Source organism: Triticum dicoccoides, chromosome 7A (assembly GCF_002162155.2).
Source record: "Triticum dicoccoides isolate Atlit2015 ecotype Zavitan chromosome 7A, WEW_v2.0, whole genome shotgun sequence".
Taxonomy (NCBI): Eukaryota; Viridiplantae; Streptophyta; class Magnoliopsida; order Poales; family Poaceae; genus Triticum; species Triticum dicoccoides.
The window spans coordinates 146,048,351-146,062,917 of record NC_041392.1 but is presented as its reverse complement, the minus strand read 5'-3'; the positions used below and the strand labels follow the sequence as shown (position 1 = coordinate 146,062,917).

Below are 14,567 nucleotides of genomic sequence, written 5' to 3'. Positions count from 1 at the left end.
ACAAGGATACCGCCGCCTCTCCCTGGTACATCCATCTTCACTTCCTCGGGGCGCTGCTCGCCGGCTCATGACGTGCTGTGGAGTTGACGCTTGCGCACACAAGTTCCCCTGTCTGGCTCTGCCGGCTCCCGTAGTTGAGCAGAGCGAGGAGATCGAGAGAGGAAATACTCACTTGATTTTGCAAATTATGTTGGACATGGAGATTGATTTGTTATTTTTGGTTGACCCTTGATTCAAGGATGACAGCGCCCAAACCTTTCCCTGATGTTTGGGCAAAGGCGTGTATGTCTGATGTGCGAGCAAAGCGACGAAACAATGGTCGCTGGTTATGTAGGGACTCGACGATTACAGTTTCGGGAGCACCACTATTGCTTGCTAGCATATATTTTTCTTACATATATGAACTGAAGATGCTTTATTTGGTGTTGTTTCCCATGGCAGTATGATTTCTGCTAATGTGCATAGTTGAGTTTCTTTTTCACTTCCGATTTAAGATGCAAGTAAAAGGATGACTTCACATTGGCTAAATCGCTTACTGTTGTTTATTCTCGTGCGGCAGCAGAGGAATAGACACGGCAAGGAAGAGAGCTACACCAATGTAGTCGGTGGAATTAACAGGCAAAGTAAATCCTGAAGCTTCTGGTTGTAACAAGAGGTAATTCCCCGTTTTCCATGCACAATGCATTAGTTGATACAGTGTATTTGTGCGTTCAAATAGCAACATGAATTTGGTTTTAGTAGTTTTTTAATTCAAGTGTCAGAAAAATTATGCTGCTTATTTTCGTATCATTTGTGATGGATCGATTTTGTGTTGGAGGCGGAGGATTGGGTCTGCACCTCTTACCACAGTTAGTTGTCATCAGTGGCCTGCCAACGACACTGGTGAAGGAATGAGTGTGGCCGGAGATCGTTTGGTGACGTACGATGCATATCATGTGACAGAGTGGAGGCGCAGACTCCCTTGCCCCAGCTTTGGCGTCACCGCCTACCAATGCGCAGCACAAGCCTGACTGACACAGCCCAAATCCTGATTGTAAGTTTCTCATCTTCTATCTCTTGTTCATGTGGTCACATTGATTCTGCCTTTTCACAAAGGGTTGAAAGAAGATTCTTTGCTTCAGACAACTAAATGTCCAATGATATCATCAACCTTCAGTGAGCCGCGGCTCAGAACTCCATCACCTCAAACGGCTTAGGATAGATTGATGTTTCATTCCACTTGCTTTCTGATCCATGTTTCAGTTGGTCCCGGCCCAGCATCTATCTTCACTTTCAGTTAATGAACTATAGACTATGAAACTGAGGAAGACCCAAGGATTTTGATAGGCAGGTGCTTTTACTAAAAAGTTTGATTCTAAAAATATGCCCAGCAATATACAAGTTGTTTGCTAGCTAATGGATCATTTATACAGATCTCAAGAGGGAAGTTGGACTGTGCTTTGATAGAGCTAGACAAACTGATAAAGATTATTTGAAAGGCTCTTTGCAAGCATAAAGTGAGTCTGTAATAGTCAACTTGTTAATATAGGTTGGCAATTACAGTGTTTATATTTCTGAAAATATATCACCATTGTAGATTCTGATGAAAACCATATTCTCTGCCAGCCATAGATTCAGAACCATGGCCTTTTGCTGCTAAGGTACATATTTTGATTTCAGTTGTATACCACGTGTTTGTTGTAATGTTTGGCGGAGATCATAAAGTAATTTTCTCTACCAATGTTCATATTTGGAAACACATGGTGTCATGAAAGCTAATAAAAATAAACTATACTGTATCATATTTTAGCTTTCATGGATAAGAAAAATAGGTTATGGCTATATAAAACAATGAGAGGCTACTCATTTGAAATGGCATGCAGCAGCGGCACCATCACGGAGCATGACGAGGTGTTGCAGTGAAGCTATAGAGCGCGTTGTTCTAGCTCCCAAATTCACATGGTGGATTCTAGGTTACTTGAGCTATACAAGGCAGCCATGTGACAACAGAGTAAACTGGAGTGAAATAAAGTGATGGAGAGCAAGAGTGTAGGGCAGTCATGTGGCGGTGATACACAAGACGAAAGTTCTACATAAAGACTAACAGAAACATGGGAAAATCACAAGAATGTTCCATTCAATACAAACATATACAACTTTTTTGTATCGTAATTTGGTTGTTTTGTACCGTAATTTTGTTGAGTTTAGTTCTGGAGAATGAGTATGTTCTGTAGTTTTGTACCATAATTTGGTTGAGTTTAGTTCTGGAGAATGAGTATGTTCGTTCTGTAGTTAGCTTTTAGCAGTATGTAGAGTATGAAAGGACATATTTGCGGGAAATTGGGATAAACAATATGCGTGTGAACTAACTTTTTTGTTTGACCTCATACTAAACGAGAAAATGCTTCAAATTTATGAGGTTGCCTGAGAAGATCCCGAAGACAGACCATTGAATGTTCATGCTTGAGAATTCTCGGATTTCTCTGCCACATAGATATGGTCGTGGACCACCAATATGAATTTATTTAGAATTTAATATTTTTTCTCCCGTTGCAACGCACGGGCATTTTTCCTAGTATATATACAAAGACCTGTGCGGTGATTAGTTCGTAGGAAGCATGTACTGTGTGGTAGTAATTAAGGGCTAGGAATTGAACGATTCATTTTGTTTCCATCGCTAGAAAATTTTCTTCCTCGGTTTCGAGGTATAGCCGACAACATGAGGGGGATGGCTCCCTCTCCCTCCCCTCCCCTCCCCTCCCCTCTCCCTCGGGCGAAGCATACGAGGCTCCATTAAAGCGAGCTAATCCCCAACCTCCCACCCACCCCCGCACCTCATCGAGCTCTCCCCGCCCCAAATCCCCATCGGAGATCTCACATGGCTGGAGCGCGTCGCCGCGGCGTTCAGGTTCGCCGGCTTGCGCCGGTGGTGGGGGTAGCGGAACCGTGGGCACTCCCACCTCCTGCAGCAGTGTGGCTGCCCGAGATTGACCCGAACTCGCCGGAGGCTCGCCGCGAGATGCGTCGGGTGGTGCTGGAACGCTTACCCGACAGGGACGAGTGGGGGATATCCATCTCCACATCCTCCGCCACACAAACTTCGTCGAGCACGCGCGCTTCATCGGAGACGACGGCTGCGAGGATCTAGAGCTCCTCTTCTAGGCGATCCAGGAGCCGAGTCGACGGATCCGCGTCAAGCTGCACAGTGGGAGAACTTCAGGACGGCGAACCCATCCAGGCTCAACATCCGACCGCATTCGTGGGAGGGCATCACCAACATCCCTCCAGAGTTCCTTTCGCCGGGGATCGTTTGGCCCCAATGTCGTGAGTAGATCGACCGCCCTGACTGATTCAAGCTGAGCGAAGACCTATCGGACCCCCTCCTTGGCCTGGTGAGATAAGTATGCACTACATTCATGCATATTTATCATTAAAAGCTCGGTTGCGGGATTTACGATTACGCCAGAGAAGGATTGCAAACCAAATTGATTCGAGTGTTTATACTCAGGGTGAGGAATTGGTAGTGAAATTGCGGGTTCTCCCTCACAAATCTGTGCATGTTGAGGAGCGTGTTGTTGTTTCTATAGCTGGTGAAACCTCATCAGAGTTGGGCGCCGGCGAGGGGCTCGATCGAAATCTAGGCATGCATGTCATTTTGGGGACGACGGCATTTTGCTATTCCTCCCCTTCAAACCCAGCGCTGAGTGGTCCCACCTTCAAAGTACGTGTCCTGGGTGAGAAAGCGGGTAGAGTGAGTCATTTACGTAAAGTGGAAACCCTAGAAAGTGTGGAGGAGCATTTTGGCTAGCTCTAGCTTATCCTTCCCCCCCTCGCGCTGCCACAATCATAAAACTCATTGCCGGCCGCCTCAGACCAACCCCAAATCCAGATTCGTCTGCTGGATTCGGAAAGACCTAGTTGAGAGCAATTCTTTCGTGGCTGCTGATTGTTTCCCTGCTTCATTTCGGCCATTTGATCTACCACCGAAAAACATCAAAGTCTCGGGAGAGGGAATTCGCCCCGGCTCGCTTTCCTTTGCGGAGGTAGTGAAGCGTGGGTCGGAGATGGTCGATCGCCAGGCAAGAGGGGGGGAGGAAATATTGCTACTGGCCAATCCAAGGTGGCGGGGCAGAAGACCACCTCGTTCGCTAGGCGCAAGCAGCCATCTGCTCCGCCCGTGAAGGAGCAAGCCCCTGCCCCCAAACCAACCAGATCCACGGGCTCAACTGCGGGCTCGGCCTAGGTACAGTTTTCTCAATCTGGCGAAGTTGAAGTGGAACAAGTCCTTGATCCTAGGTATAAAGAAATGATCTGCTTCAATTGTGGGGGCCTTGATCATTATGTTGGAAATTGCATGAAGCCGAAAGCATGTTTTATCTGCCAGTAAAATCACAACATCAACAACTATGCAGCGTGGTCCAAGGTGCAACCTACTGCTGCTTTCTTTGGCACTGGAGGTCGAGGGCTTGGTTTCTACCATGTTGATGTTCCTGTAGCCAATGAGTCAAATGGCTAAACTTCCAGAACTGTGTTGTGGTGAACATTTTAAAAGGAGAGGTAGACTGCACTAAGCTGATGGAATTTCTGACTGTAACTTTTCGCAAGACTAGGCAATGGCCATGGCAGATTAGAGGGCTATCCAGCAAGACCTTGGTCAGATTTCCCCCTTGGAAGAAAGTAGAGTACCTCATTGAGCTACCTGGGTTTTCTCTTCCTCGGGATGTGAATGTCACTTTGACTGAATGGAAGGGAGGTTGTGAACCTTTTGGGGAATTGATTGAAGCCGGGTTCTGATTGAAGGCATTCCTCCAAAATGGTGTACATGGAAAGTATTTGCTCAAATTGCTTCACTCTTTGGGGTGATTACTGATGTAGATTGGAATGGCATGTTCAGGACTTTCTTTGAGAATGTTAGGATAAAAATTGCCTATAGAGATCCCACTAAGATACCTTTTGAGAGGCTGATTGAGATGAAGAAGAAACTCTTCCTGCTAGGTTTTACTGTTGAGGGCTTTGAACATGTGGGTGGAGTAGACTCTATCATTGATGTGGATGTGATGATGAGGATGGTGATGAGGAAGAAGAAAGAGCAGAGGAAAGTCAAGTAGAAGAAGGCAGAGGGACTCATGGAGAACATACATCTGATGGGTCAGGAGATGGTGGTCTGGCTATCGATGAGCTAGATAAAGCCAACTTCTCAGCCAAACATGGGTCTACCAGCAAGCATGTGGCTCAGAGTTTGGTGATTTCACCTATGGAGCTGTACCCTGATTCTGATCAGGAGAATTTTATCATGGGATGTGCAATAGTTGAGGTTGATCATGATGCCCCATCTTCTGATGGATTTGAGGTTAGGATTGAACAGAAAGACAATCTCCTAGAACAATGCAAAAATGATGATGGAAATGAGGGAGAGGGTGATATAGTGATTGGAGAGAGTCTGATTCAAAAAAAATGCTCCTTCTGGAAAGAATGACAATATGATTATATATGTGGAGAGATCTGGTAGTATGGATTACTGTGAGGGCCTGCTTAGGTCTATTGACTTGTCTGACTCTGAAAATGAGGAACCTAAAGAAGAGTAGTTGGGGGGTTCTCTCCCCTGAGGCCATCCATATCTTACAAAGTGAGACCTTAGAGAGATCCTTACTAGAATCACTCACCCAAGCCCAGAAAGATGGACCATTCCTGAGAACAAATCTAAATGGGGACCTGTGCTAACTCAAAAGCCTGCTACCAGAGGGCATGGAAATGTCAGCATCATGGAGAAAGCTGTTGCATATAAGGGGAAGAAAAATCTGGAGATCCCAAAAACATTTAAAGGTAAATCTTTTTCTACTATTGATAAATCTATTCTTGTTGATCAAATGGGACAAATGAATTTAACAATTGGACCAGATGAATCTCAAAAGAATTACACCATTGATGAGATGGTAGCTGAGGAGAAAGAGAGATGTCTGGTTTTTGCCAGCAATAATCCTGAAATAGTTCTGCCTGATAACTTAGATATTGAAATCAATGAAATAGTTAGTACACCTGCGACTGACTTCTCCTTTGAGCTAGTTGGCAATGTTGTTGCTGTTAGGAAAACACGCATTGTCCTAACTAAGGACAAGCCTTGTGGCTTATCTCGTCCTTTTAAAATTGCTTAATCCATGATAGGTCTTATTTGGAATATTAGGGGTCTTGGATAACCTGGAAAAATTCAGTGCATGTGTGATACTATTGCTAAAACTAATCCTGATTTTATTGGTTTTCAAGAGACTAAGAGAGAAATCATTTCTGAGGGTTTCCTCAAAGCTATTGATAGATTTGATAATTTTGTTTGGCAATTCCTGCCTGCTGGTAATACTGCTAGAGGGATCCTCTTGGGGTTTAAGAAAAATATCTTTGAGGTTGTTGGTTTTATTAACCAAAGATTTTCTATTGTTGCTACTATCAAAAATAAGAATGGTGGTTTTGTTTGGCAAATGGTGCTGGTTTATAGTTCTGCATATCTTGAATTTAAAATGGATTTTGTTGCTGAACTGCATGATACTTTGACAAATGCATCTTATCCTACCATGATTTGTGGGGACTTTAACTTGGTTAAGAATGAAGCTGAAAAGAGTAGTGGCCAGATTAACCAACAAACTGCATTTCTTTGCAATGACTGGATCAACAGATGGGCCCTGATGGACATTTCTATCTCTAATAGAGTTTTTACCTGGTCTAACAACCAGAGTTCCCTATTTTTGTTGTTCTTGATAGAGTGTTCACTTCTGTGGACTGGGATGCCCGTTTCCCTTTCTCAACTTTGTCAACACTCACCAGAGTGGGGAGTGATCACACCCCTTTAGTCCTTAACACTGGAGCTAGAGCCCCAACTAATCCTAAACCGTTTAGATTTGAAAAAATGGTGGCTCTCTCAGCCTAGGTTCCATCAAATGGTCATAGAAGCTTGGAATTCTGTGTCCTCATCTAACTCTTCAGCTGATAACTGGATGGCTAAGACTAGGGTTCTTAGGAAGAAAACAAATAGGAGGAGTATTAACAGAGGAGCAGCTTTGAAAAAGAAGAAGAAGAAGGCACTCCTTATGGAGTCTGATACTCTTGATGTCATGTCTGAATCTCGGCAACTCTCTGTTACTGATTTTGATAGGATGAAGGATATTAAGAAGGAACTTGATGAGATTTCAAAAAAAAAGAGGAAACTGCCTTATGGCAGAGATCTAGGGACAGGAAAATTTTAGAGGGAGATAGGAACAATGCTTACTTCCAGGCCCTTGCTAATCATAGGCATAGGAAGAATCATCTTACTGAGTTGAATGGCCCAAATGGTGTGGTTACTTCTACCAATGATATGCTTGAGGTGGCTACTTCCTTTTATAAAGATTTGTTTGCTTTTGAACCTAAACCTGACATCCATTTGGATGCTGATTTTTGGTCCATTGATGAAATGGTTAGTGATGAGGAGAGAGAACTTCTAGAGAGACCTTTTCCTGAAGAGGAAATTAAACAAGCTATCATGAGCTCTTATGCTAGTGGTGCTCCTGGCCCTGATGGCCTTTCCTTTTTATTTTACCGAACCTTCTGGGAGCTGGTCAAAAAGGATTTTATGTGGATGGTTAGAGATTTTGAGAATGGTGCTTTAGATATATATAAACTGAACTATGCCATTATTACCCTCATACCTAAAGTGCCTCTGGATAGAGACATGAAGAATTTTAGGCCTATCAGTCTTAGTAATTGTGTTGTCAAGATTTTCTCTAAAGCTATGACCACTAGGGTTTCCCCTTTGTGTGACAAGCTTATTTCTCCCAATCAAACTGCCTTTATTAAAGGCAGATTTATTTAGGAAGTGTGGTTATGGCCCATGAGGTTATTCGTGAGATACACAGGTCTGTATCTAGTGGTTTGATTCTTAAACTTGATTATGAGAAAGCCAATGATAGAGTGAGTTAGGATTTTCTAAAGGAAATGCTTCTTTCTAGAGGCTTTGGCAATAAATGGGTAGGTTGGGTTTTGTCTACTATTCACCAAGGGACATTCCAAGTCAGAATTAATGACACCAATGGCCTCCATTTTGCTGGGGGTAAAGGCTTGAAGCAAGGTGATCCTCATTCACCCTTGTTGTTCAACTTGGTGGCTGATGTCTTTTCTAAGATGCTCCATAAAGCTGACAATAGAAACTTGATTTGTGGGCTTTTAACCCATGCCATTTCTAGGGGGGTCAGCCTGCAATATGCTGATGATATTATTCTCTTCCTTGACAATTCTTTATAATGTGCCAAAAATTTGAAATGGATTCTAACTTGCTTTGAGAAACTTTCTAGTTTGATTAATTTTCACAAGAGTGATTGGCATACTATTATGTCTCTGATCAACTGTCTAAAGATTTTTCTCAAGTTTTCTATTGTCAACTTGGGGATTTCCCCTTTAAATACCTAGGAGTTCCTTTGCATTTTAAAAAGCTTAGAAGGGAAGATCTTCAACCCATTATAGACAGGCTTATTAAGAATATAACTGGTTGGCTTGGGATATTTCTCTCCTACAGGGGCAAATTGATCCTTCTTACTACTTGTACTTCCAGTATTCCTGCCTACTTGATGTCTATTGTTAAATTTCCCAAATGGGCTATTGATATGATTACATCTCAAATGTCTCACTTTTTCTGGGGTAATGTGGGTGAAAACCATAAATATCATCTTGCTAACTGGGGGCTGATCTCCAGGAAGAAGGAATTTGGTGGTATGGGGGTTCCCAACCTTAGAGATTTCAATATGGCCCTTTTGGCTTCTTGGGGGAAAAGATTTTATGATGATAGAGATAGTAATTGGAAAAAGATTTTGGCCTACAAATATAATATTAACAGCCCCAATTTCTTTAGTGCTAGGGCAACCTTGGGGTCCGCTTTCATGATAAGCTTATCCTGGGCACTTGCAGCAGCTAAAAACTTTTATAAGTGGGTCCCTGGAGATGGCAAAAGTATTGCCTTCTGTCATGATATATGGATTGGGGACTGTTCTCTAAAAACTACATTTTGGGACCTATTTGATATATGTCAACAGCAAGAGGCCACTCTTGCACGGGTCTGGGTGGGAGGTGAAATCCAACTCACTTTTAGGAGATGTGTAGACGAGGGGGCTATGATTAGATGGGATGATCTCATTAATATAGTTAAAGGTTGTGATGTCTAACTCTCCAAACCAACCTGTGTGGATGCTGAATTCTTCCAGCAAATATTTTGTCAAGTCTTTTTACAAATGAATCAACTTTGGGGGGATACCTGCTAATATTAGAGATGATATCTGGAAAATTAAAATCCCTCTCGATATCCATGTTTTCTGTGGTTGATATATTATAATAAGAGCTTGACCAAAGATAACCTGGCCAAGGGCAGACATGTAGAGGACAAGACCTGTGTCTTTTGTGATGAACCAAAGACAACTCCACATCTCTTTTTTGACTGTATTGTTGCTAGACAAGTTTGGGAGCTGGTGGCTGAAAGCTTTAACATTACTACACCTGATTCTTTTGCTCTGCTCTCTTCCTTCTGGAAGAGAAGGAAACATTGTGAAGCTTTGAACATAACTACTATTGCTGCCTTTTGGAGCTTATGGCATTTGTGAAATGACTTTGTTTTCCAGGGGCGAAGATGGCGAAGTATACGCTATGCTACGGATCTGTTGGGCGCAACGATCAGGCAATGGAAAATCCTATGTTCAAAGGCTCAGGGTGCGCTTCTTCTCCAGTGCTTAAGGCTGTTGGACCATCGAAGAGGGGAGTTGCTTACGATCGCTTGGGACCAATGAACACCGGAGCATCGCTGGGCTTTGCATATGCTAGTTTACCATTGATCTATTTGTGAGTTGGCATCACTACAAAAAAAAGACACATCTGTGACATTTTGGGCCAAACGAAAAAAAATTATACTTATGACACTTCTATGACGATAATTGTGACAAAACCCGGTATCATCATAGATGTGGTGGGCTCCTACTTCTACGGCAAAAAATCATGGCAGAAAATGGTCTTTTCGTCCTGGGAGGGCCGGAGACGCAGCTGCATGACATTCTTTGGGCCGTCCATGACGGAAAAAAACATGGTAGAAGCGAGGGCGAGGAAAATATCGGGGTGTTCCCAGTTACGGTGGGTGGTCGGGGTCGAGCGATGCATGGAGGTTTGCGCGTTTCTCTCATACACACACGCGCGTGGGTGCAAGGCATTGGGCTCTAACTGAACCCGAGCGAGGCATTCGCCTACTGAACCCGAGCGATTGCACTGCAGGCTACGCATTACTGAACCCGAGCGATCAATCGATGGCTATTAACTGAACCCGATCGAGCGATTCCTTCGCTACTGCTGCTAACTGAAGCTGATCGATGCTACCTCTGGATGAACAGTGAGCATTGCTGGGGCGTTTGGATGAATAGTTCCAGGTGGGGGTGGATGAACAGGACCCCGTGGTGTTGCCTCTGGATGAACAGGACCCCGATCGATCGAGCCGGTTGGGGCTGGATGAACAGGACCCCGTGGAGGGCTGGATGAACAGGACGACCTAGTGGAGGGCTGGATGAACAATAGCCTGTGGAGGGGTGGTTGAGCAGGAGCCTGTGGAGAGGGCTGGTTGAACAATAGCCGGTGGAGTAGCGCGTGGTGGAGGCTGGATGAACAGGAGCCCATGGATGAACAGTCGTAGGTGGAGGCTGGAGGAGGTCGACGGTGGATGAACAGTAGCCCATATTGTGACGGTGGAGATGAACAGTGTCCCTGGAGTCCCGTTTTGCGGTATGCCACACCCCTACTGATGAACAGGACCCCCGTTTCGACCATAGCGCTCCAACACAAGTCCGTTTCCTCCGTTTTGTGGCACGCCACACCCCTCCCGATCAACAGGACCCCGTTTCGACCATAGGAGGTTCGTTTCCTCCATTTTGCGGTACGCCAGACCCCTCCCGATGAACAGGATCCCGTTACAAACATGGACGGTCGAACATAAGGTCGTTTCCTCCGTTCTACGTTATGCCAGACCTAGTTTCCATCGGCTGTTCCGTCCAAGCCCTCCCGAGGAACACGGCGACGCATTCCGTTTCGACCCAGCCGGTTGGCTCCCCATGAACACAACGACGACGTAGTTTCTTTGTTATGACCCAGCCATGTACACGAGCCCTGGCCATACGTATGCGCGAGTAGGCGTTCGAGACCACACCCGTATGTACGTATGTGGCCGTATTTTCTTTCTTGCACACTGGCCGCTGTACGTATGTGTACATGCTACGTGCGCGCATCTACATCGACCAGTATGTACGTACACATTCGCGACCAGAATGACAACGCTACATACGCTTCGACCAAGTGGGTCCCGACTGTCAGGCACTTCCTTGCGTGTGAAGATGTAGCTGGTGGGTCCCAGCAGTCAGGGGGCGAATCGTTTTTTTTTGCCCGGATGCACTTCCTTGCGTGCGAAGATGTAGTTGGTGGGTCCCAGAAGTCAAGGGGAAATGTTTTTTTGCGCAAAATATGATAGCCTGTCTGGTGGGTCCCCGCTGTCAGGTGGAGGAATAATTATTTTGTGCGTAGTAAGCAGGCACTTCCTTGTTGCGGCCATAGACCCAGCTGTCAGCCTCGCCACGTACAGTCCACGTCCGATGGTAGTCGTTCCTTGACCACGTTGACCACGCTGCGCCAAGAGCACCAGGGCGGTGGACGACGGCGAGGCCTAGGAAGGGGACAACGCAGAGCCGGGGAAGATGCGGTGGTGGATGCCCACGTGTAGAGGAGTATGAGGGTTCACTAGTTCGCTGCAGTGTGAGGCTGTCATCGCCGCAGAATAACAGGGGTTGTGGGTGAGTAGAGGGATGGCCTGGCCAGCGGTGGGAGTAGTAGGGGGTGGCGAGGCCTCCACCACATCACAGCCGACCATGGGAGGCAGGAGCACGAGGCACGATCGGCGCTGGTTTGGGCGGCTGGAGCAAGAAGACCAGAGGTTGAACAAACACTACGGCCGTTGGATGGACATGGTACGGTCACTGGAGCTATAATCGTGCATATTGACTAAGTTGACAAAGCCCTCCGTCCCCGTCAACTTAGTAGGCCCACAAGTCAGCCTGCCACTATACTGGGTCCCAGCTAGCACGGGGAGTATTCATTTTTTTGTGCGTAATAAGGAGGCACTTCCTTGCGTGCGAAGATATAGCTGGTGGGTTCGAGCTGTCAGTGGCGGTAACATTTTTTCGCGAAATACAGAGGCCTTTCGGTGGGTCCCAGATGTCACATGGAGGAATCATCATTTTGCACATAATAAGGAGGCATTTCCTTGCGTGCGGTCATGGACCCAGCTGTCAGCCTCTCCACGTACAGTCCACTTCAGATGCATGTCGGTCGTTGACCACGTTAACTAGGCCGCGCAGAGAGCACCAGGTTGGTGGACGATAGCGAGGCCAAGGAAGGGAACGACACAGAGCCAGGGAAGACTCGACAGTTGTTTCCCACGCAGAGGGGAGTACGACTGTATGAGGGTTTACTGGTTCGTCTGTCGTTGCCGGAGAATAACAGCAGGTGTGGGTGAGTGGAGGGATGGCTAGGCCAGCGATGGGAGTATGGTGGGGCGGTGAGGCCTGCACGTCAGCACAGCCGGCCATGGGGAGGAGGGAGCAGGCAGTCCCGTCGGCGCTTGTTTGAGCAGTTGGAGCAAGAAGAGCAGAGATTGAAGAAGCAGGACGGCTGTTGGATGGACATCCAACAGTCACTGCTTATGCGTCAACCTTTTTTTTAGGAAAGCCTCAAATCCATGGAAAACAACATACAACCCATCTGCCATTATTTCTAATAATTTACAACCCATTTGCTAATTCTTAAGGTTTTTTTGGAGCCCATATTCTTTTTGTTAGCATTACAGCCCATATTATGGCCATGGTTAAAAAATTATACGAAATTTTGCATATTTCGGTGCGGTCCGAACTGTTTTTAATCCAGAAATTTCGAGTTACATTCAAACTGATTTTAAAAATAAATGTATATCAATATAAAATCCAACAAATTGTCCACGCATAAAAATCAATGCAATTTAAAATATCGAAATGAAAAAAAGAAATTTGAAACTAAATGTCGGTTTGATGTGTTTTAAAAATGTACAACCCATTTCTCATTACTGATAGGCCATTTTCCCGGCCAGCCGGATGAAGCTCTCCTCATCTGTAATTGCAGCCCAATGGGCCTGACAAAGTGACTTACTTGGCAAATCACAAAAAAACTGGGCTGTGGTCATGGACCCAGCTCCGGCTGTGGACCCAGCTGTCAGCCTCTCCATGTACAGTACTCTTCCGATGGAAGTCGGTCGTTGACCATATTGACCACGCCGTGCCGAGAGCACCAAGGCAGTGGACGACGGCGAGGCCTAGGAAGGGGATGGCGTGGAGCTGGGGAAGACGCGGTAGTGGATGCCCACGCATAGAGGAGTTCGAGGGTTCACTGGTTCGGCTGCAGTGTGAGGCTGCCGTCGCCGCAGAATAACAGGGGGTGCGGGTGAGTGGACGGATGGCCTGGCTAGCGGTGGGAGTAGTATGGGGGCAGTGAGGCCTCCGTGGCAGCACAGCCGGCCACGGGAGGCAGGAGCAGGCGGCACGACCGGTGCTGCTTTGGGCGGCTGGAGCAAGAAGACCAAAGGTTGAAGAAGCACTATGGCCCGTCGGATGGACATCGTACGGTCACTGGAGCTAGAATCGTTCATATTGATTAAGTTGACAAAGCCCTTAGTAGGCCCACAAGTCAGCCACCCACTATGGTGGGTCCCAGCTAGCAGGGGGTATTCATTTTTTGTGCGTAATAAGGAGGCACCTCCTTGCGTGCAAAGATATAGCTAGTGGGTCCGACCTGTCAGCGGGGGGAACTTTTTTTCGCGAAATACAGAAGCCCTTCCCGTGGGTCCTAGCTGTCAGGTGGAGGAATCATTATTTTGCACGTAATAAGGAGGCATTTCCTTGTGTGAGGCCGTGAACCCAGCTGTCAGCCTCTCCATGTACAGTCGACTTCCGATGGATATCGTTCATTGACCACATTGACCAGGCCGTGCCGAGAGCACGAGGGCGGTGGACGACGGCGAGGCCTCGGAAGGGAACGACATAGAGCCATGGAAGACTCGGCAGTAGTTTCCCATGCGGAGGAGTACGAGGGTTTACTGGTTCATCTGCTGTCCCCAGAGAATAACAGCAGGTGTGGGTGAGAAGAGGGATGGCTAGGCCAGCGATGGGAGTCCAGTGGGGCCGTGAGGCCTGCGTGGCAGCATAGCCGGCCGCGGGAGGAGGGAGCAGGCAGCCCCGCCGGCGCTTGTTTGAGCGGCTGGAGCAGGAAGAGCAGAGATTGAAGAAGCACGACAGCCGTTGGATGGACATCCAACCGTCACTGCTCTTGTGTGCATTATTTCTAATAATGTACAACCCATTTGCTAATTCTTAAGAATTTTTTGGAGCACATCTTCTTTTTGTTAGCATTACACCCCATATTGTGGCCACGGTTAAAAAGTATACGAAATTTTGCATATTTCGCTGCGGTCAACTGTTTTTAATCCCGAAATATCGATTCACATTCAAACTATTTTGAAAAATGAT

General features: G+C 46.3%; 1 long non-coding RNA gene across 2 annotated transcripts; it reads left to right on the top strand.

Moving 5' to 3' along the window:
• The first annotated feature begins 7 nt into the window (after positions 1-7).
• Positions 8-2,350, top strand: LOC119328245. Of its 2 annotated transcripts, XR_005158895.1 has the most exons (5): positions 8-1,033; positions 1,122-1,330; positions 1,413-1,496; positions 1,577-1,640; positions 1,863-2,350. It is a non-coding gene; the product is annotated as an uncharacterized LOC119328245 (long non-coding RNA). The 2 variants fall into 2 exon arrangements; XR_005158894.1 differs by having other exon boundaries at positions 8-1,330.
• The last annotated feature ends 12,217 nt before the right edge of the window (positions 2,351-14,567 follow it).